Raw genomic sequence first — 5,912 nt, forward strand, 5'->3', positions numbered from 1 at the left:
TAGGCTGCTTTCAGGTGTCCTTTTGAACCTCCAATATCAATACTCTCTAATTTGGTGAATAGTCGAAGAAGGTTCTAAAGAACCACAATTAAAGACTAATTTGAGGCTTCAACTCGAAATCTGAAATTTCTTAGTATTTGTTTTTGATTTTTGAGAGAGTGTGGTTGGTATTCTTTTGAAACACTAGATGATGCTATATACAAAATTTGAAGAAGATTAGAGGTGATTTGAACTGGTTTGCAGTCAAAATTTAGAGCTGAGATCGAGCTGAATTACCATCACTGCTACATTGCATATCATACAAGATACACACAAATATACGGGCATATACACAAATATACAAGGGGAACATAAAAATACATGAGGATAGACACAAATATACACCTCTTTCCTCCCTTCAAATTCATCCAGTACACCGTCATCTCTCCACTCAAAACCACCGTAGCACCACCGTCCAATCACTATTAGCGTACTAATTTAGCATGAATACACAATTAAAAGCTCTTTACTCACAACACCATTTGAGTTCGAAATTAAATGAAGAAAAAGGAGGAAGTCTATTCCACCACTTCATCTATTACATTTTTACATCCCAAGAATAAGGTATTTATACAATGAGTCCCAAAATTCTATAAGGAAAGACAATGAATTACTATTAAGAAATTAAATATTATAGAGCCAATCTATTCTCCTACAATTAAGTTAGGAGACCTCCTTACATAGACATGTGGGTCCATCCCCATAAATGAAAGGGAAGAAAAAATGTCAAACATGGTTGGCTATGAGATTTGCAAATCTGCAGAAGAAAAATGTCAAATATAGTAGGCGTGAGAGAGTGAGGCTACGCCTATAAAAAGAGAGCTTCGACTCTCATTTCTACACACGAGTAAAGAGAGAAAGAAAGAGTGAGGCATCACAGACAGGGTATAAGAAAATAGTCTGTGAGAAAAATAGATAGTGAGCGATATTGTAGTGAGGTGAGAATATCAAAAGAGGGTTATTTATTTTGAGTGTTGTAGTGGTCTTTGGAGTATTTTACTCCGACCTACAAAGTATAAAATTCCTTGCTATAGTGATATCAGTTGCTCGTCTCGGGGCCGTGATTTTTTCCCTTAGTCAAAAGGATTTTTCACATAAAAATCTTGGTGTCGTTGTCACTCTTTTATTCTTGTTAATTACCGTATCTCGGTGCTACTTTATTATTTCGCTTTTATTACTGTGAATATTATTTCTGTAGGGGGTTTATTCCTAACAACTGATATCAGAGCACATGTTCTGCTCGTTCACAGAAATACTATTCACTGTCGGTAGTACTATACTCGGTGAAAAATAAAAATGTTCGGAGTAAAGTACGAGGTAGTAAAATTTAATGAAGATAGCGGTTTCTCAACATGGCAAAGAAGGATGATGGATCTGCTCATCCAACAAGGATTACATAAGGTACTAGATGCTGATACCATGAAAGTTGAGGATTGGGCTGACTTGGATGAAAGGACTGCTAGTGCAATCAGGTTGCACTTATCAGATGATGTGGTAAATAACATCATTGATGAAGACACCGCACGTGGTATTTGGACAAGGTTAGAAAGCCTATACATGTCCAAAACGCTAACAAATAAATTGTACCTGAAGAAGCAGTTATACGCCCTACACATGGGTAAAGGTACGAATTTTTTGTCACATTTAAATGTGTTTAACGGACTAATCACACAGCTCGCCAATCTTACAGTGAAAATCGAGAAAGATGATAAAGCCATCTTGCTGTTGAACGCGTTGCCATCTTCGTACGATAATCTAGCAATAACCATCCTGCACGGTAAAACTGCCATTGAGTTGAAATATGTCACATCGGCTCTTCTACTCAACGAGAAGATGAGAAAGAAGTCTGAAAATCAAGGACATATGTAGCAGGTGATTTCGGCCTTGTGAGAATGGGTAACACAAGTTACTCAAAGATTGCGGGGATTGGTACATTTGTATCAAGACAAATATCGGATGCACATTGATTCTAAAGGACGTGCGACATGTACATGATTTACGGATGAACTTGATCTCGGGAATTACTTTAGACCGAGATGGATACGAGAACTATTTTGCAAATAAAAAATGGAGACTCACCAAGGGATCATTGGTGATTGCAAAGGGAGTTGCTCGTGGCACGTTGTACAGGACAAATACAGAAATATGCCAAGGTGAATTGAACGCGGCACAAGATGAGATTTCTGCAGATTTGTGGCACAAAAGAATGGGTCATATGAGCGAGAAGGGATTGCAGATTCTTGCGAGGAAATCATTCATCTCTTTTGCAAAAGGTACAACAGTAAAACCTTGTGACTACTATTTATTTGGTAAGCAGCATAGAGTCTCATTTCAGACATCGTCTGAAAGAAAATTGAATATACTTGATTTGGTATATTCTAATGTTTGTGGTCAAATGGAAATTGAATCGATAGGCGGTAATAAATATTTTGTTACTTTTATTGATGATGTTTCACAAAAATTATGGGTTTATATTTTGAAAACCAAAGATCAGGTGTTTCAAGTTTTCCAGAAGTTTCATGCTATGGTGGAAAGGGAGACAGACCAAAAGCTAAAGCGTCCCGAAGTGACAATGGAGGTGAGTACACTTCAAGGGAATTTGAAGAGGACTGTTCAAGACATGGGATCAGACATGTAAAGATAATTCCTGGAACCCCACATTACAATGGCGTAGCCGAAAGGATGAACTGCACCATAGTGGAGAAGGTGAGAAACATGCTCAGAATGGCTAAACTGCCTAAGTCATTCTGGGGTGAAACAGTTCAGACAACCTGTTACCTGATCAATAAGAGTCCATCAGTTTCGTTGGCGTTTGACATCCCAGAGAGAGTTTAGACCAACAAGGAGGTGTCCTACTCGCATCTGAAGGTGTTCGGTTGCAGAGCTTTTGCGAATGTACCAAAGGAGAAGAGAACAAAGCTAGATGATAAATCTATTCCCTGTATATTTATCGGATATGGAGATAAAGAGTTCGGATACAGATTGTGGGATCTTGTAAAGAAGAAGGTCATCAAAAGCAGAGATGTAGTCTTCCGAGAAAGTGAAGTTGGAACTGCTGATGATATGTCAGAGAAGGTCAAGAATGGAATAATTCCTAACCTTGTTATCATTCCTTCTTTTTCTAACTATCCCACAAGTGCAGAAAGTACGACCGACGAGGTTGCCGAGCAGGGGGGAGCAACCTGGTGAGGCTATTGAGCAGGGGGAGCAACTTGATGATGATGTCGAGCAAGTGGATCACCCCACTCAAGGAGAAGAACAACCTCAACCCTTGAGGAGATCAGAAATACCTAGGGTAGAGTCATACAGGTACCCTGCCACAGAGTATGTCCTCATCAGTGATGAGGGGGAGCCAGAAAGTCTTGTCCCATACAAAAAAGAACCAGTGGATGAAAGATATGCAAGAAGAGATGGAATCTCTGCAGAAAAATGGCACGTACAAACTGGTTAAACTTCCAAAGGGTAAAAGACCACTCAAATGTAACTGGGTCTTTAAACTCAAGAAAGATGCAAATGTCAAGCTGGTCAGATACAAAGCTCGATTGGTGGTTAAAGGCTTCGAACAGAAAAAAGGTATTGATTTTGACGAAATTTTCTCACCTGTTGTCAAAATGACTTCTATTCGAACAATTTTGAGCTTAGCAGCTAGCCTAGATCTTGAAGTGGAGCAGTTGGATGTGAAAACTGCATTTCTTCATGGAGATTTGGAAGAGGAGATTTATATGGAGCAGCCAGAAGGATTTGAAGTAACTGGAAAGAAACACATGGTATGCAAATTGAATAAGAGTCTTTATGGATTAAAGTAGGCATCAAGGCAGTGGTACATGAAGTTTGACTCATTCATGAAAAGTCAAACATACATAAAGACATATTTTGATCCATGTGTATACTTCAAAAGATTTTCTGAGAATAACTTTATTATATTGTTGTTGTATGTAGATGATATGTTAATTGTAGGAAAAGACAAGAGGCTGATCGCAAAGTTGAAGGGAGATTTGTCCAAGTCATTTGATATGAAGGACTTGGGCCCAGCACAACAAATTCTGGGTATGAAGAAAGTTCGAGAGTAAACAAGCAGAAAGTTGTGGCTGTCTCAGGAGAAGTACATTGAACGTGTACTGGAACGCTTCAACATGAAGAATGCTAAGCCAATCAGCACATCTCTTGCTAGTCATCTAAAGTTAAGCAAGAAGATGTGTTCTATAACAATGGAGGAAAAGGAAAGCATGACTAAAGTTCCTTATTCCTCTGCCGTCGGAAGTTTGATGTATTCAATGGTATGCACTAGACCTGATATTGCTCACGCAGTTGGTGTTGTCAGCAGGTTTCTTGAAAATCCCAAAAAAATACTAGGAAGTAGTCAAGTGGATACTCAGGTACCTGAGAGGTACCGCGGGAGATTGTTTGTGCTTTGAAGGATCTGATCCAATCTTGAAGGGCTATGCAGATGCTGATATGGCAGGTGACATTGATAACAGAAAATCCACTACTGGATATTTGTTTACATTTTCAGGGGGAGTCTATATCATGGCAGTCGAGGTTGCAGAAGTGTGTCGCACTCTCTACAACTGAAGCGGAGTATATTGCCGCTACTGAAGCTGGCAAGAAGATGATATGGTTGAAACGGTTCCTTCAAGAGCTTGGATTGCATTAGAAGGAGTATGTCGTCTATTGTGATAATCAAAGTGCAATAGATCTTAACAAGAACTCCATGTACCATGCAAGGACCAAACACATCGACGTGAGATATCACTGGATTCCAGAAATGGTAGAGAATGAATCTCTAAAAATCTTGAAGATTACTACAAGTGAGAATCCTGTAGATATACTGACCAAGATGGTACCAAAAGACAAGTTCGAATTGTGCAAAGAACTTGTCGGCATGCACTCAAGCTAGAAGTCCGGTGTTACCTCCTTCAGGTGAATGGGTATGGAAGGGGAGATTTGTGGGGTCCATCACCATAAATGAAAGGGAAGAAAAAATGTCAAATATAGTAGGCTATGGGATTTACAAATCTGCAGAAGGAAAATGTCAAATATAGTAGGCGTGAGAGAGTGAGGCTCCGCCTATAAAAGGAGAGTTTCGGCTCTCATTTCTACACACCAACAAAGAGAGAAAGAAAAAGCGAAGCATCACAGACAGGGTATAGGAAAATAGTATGTGAGAAAAATAGAGAGTTAGCGATATTGTAGTGAGGTGGGAATATCAAAAGAGGGTTATTTCTTTTGAGTGTTATAGTGGTCTTTGGAGTATTTTACTCGGACCTACAAAGTGTAAAATTCCGTGCTATAGTGATATCAGTTGCTCGTCTCGGGGCCGTGATTTTTTCCCTTATTCAAAAGGGTTTTCCACGTAAAAAATTTGGTATCGTTATCACTCTTTTATTCTTGTTAATTACCGTATCTCGGTACTACGCTATTATTCCGCTTCTATTACTGTGAATATTATTTCTATTGGGGTTTATTCCAACAAGATCAACCGGTCCTTTGTTTGCCAATGAAATAATCCGGTGTGCACTAAATTCCGTGCATATTCAATCTTCATCACTTTTAATCAATCAAGATATGTTCCCACGTGTATGTAGCACATTACTGCAGTAACGGAAAACACATACGCAACAATTAGTTAGATAAGGAGAGATGGTAAACAAGGGGCAGGAAATCACATCACAAATGATAAAGACAACAGCTAGAGAGTAGACCATTACCAAACAAACACCATAACATAAAGACACAAGAAAGTTTCACATTCAGATGAGTATTCATTTCCTACATAGAAACAAAGACGTCCATATAAATGTTTAATATTGAGAGGAAATTTATATTATTGGTCTAAGCAAGATTCCATTTAATTAAAACAAATATTTAAAATG

At 38.7% G+C, this 5,912-nt stretch overlaps 1 long non-coding RNA gene across 1 annotated transcript; it reads left to right on the forward strand.

Annotated features, from left to right (window-relative positions):
- The first annotated feature begins 621 nt into the window (after nt 1–621).
- Nucleotides 622–5,319, forward strand: LOC138893449 (uncharacterized). The gene is made up of 2 exons (XR_011408997.1): nt 622–1,081; nt 5,279–5,319. It is a non-coding gene; the product is annotated as an uncharacterized lncRNA (long non-coding RNA).
- Nucleotides 5,320–5,912: the final 593 nt, after the last annotated feature.

This window comes from Nicotiana tomentosiformis, chromosome 6 (genome assembly GCF_000390325.3).
Source record: "Nicotiana tomentosiformis chromosome 6, ASM39032v3, whole genome shotgun sequence".
Taxonomy (NCBI): domain Eukaryota; kingdom Viridiplantae; phylum Streptophyta; class Magnoliopsida; order Solanales; family Solanaceae; genus Nicotiana; species Nicotiana tomentosiformis.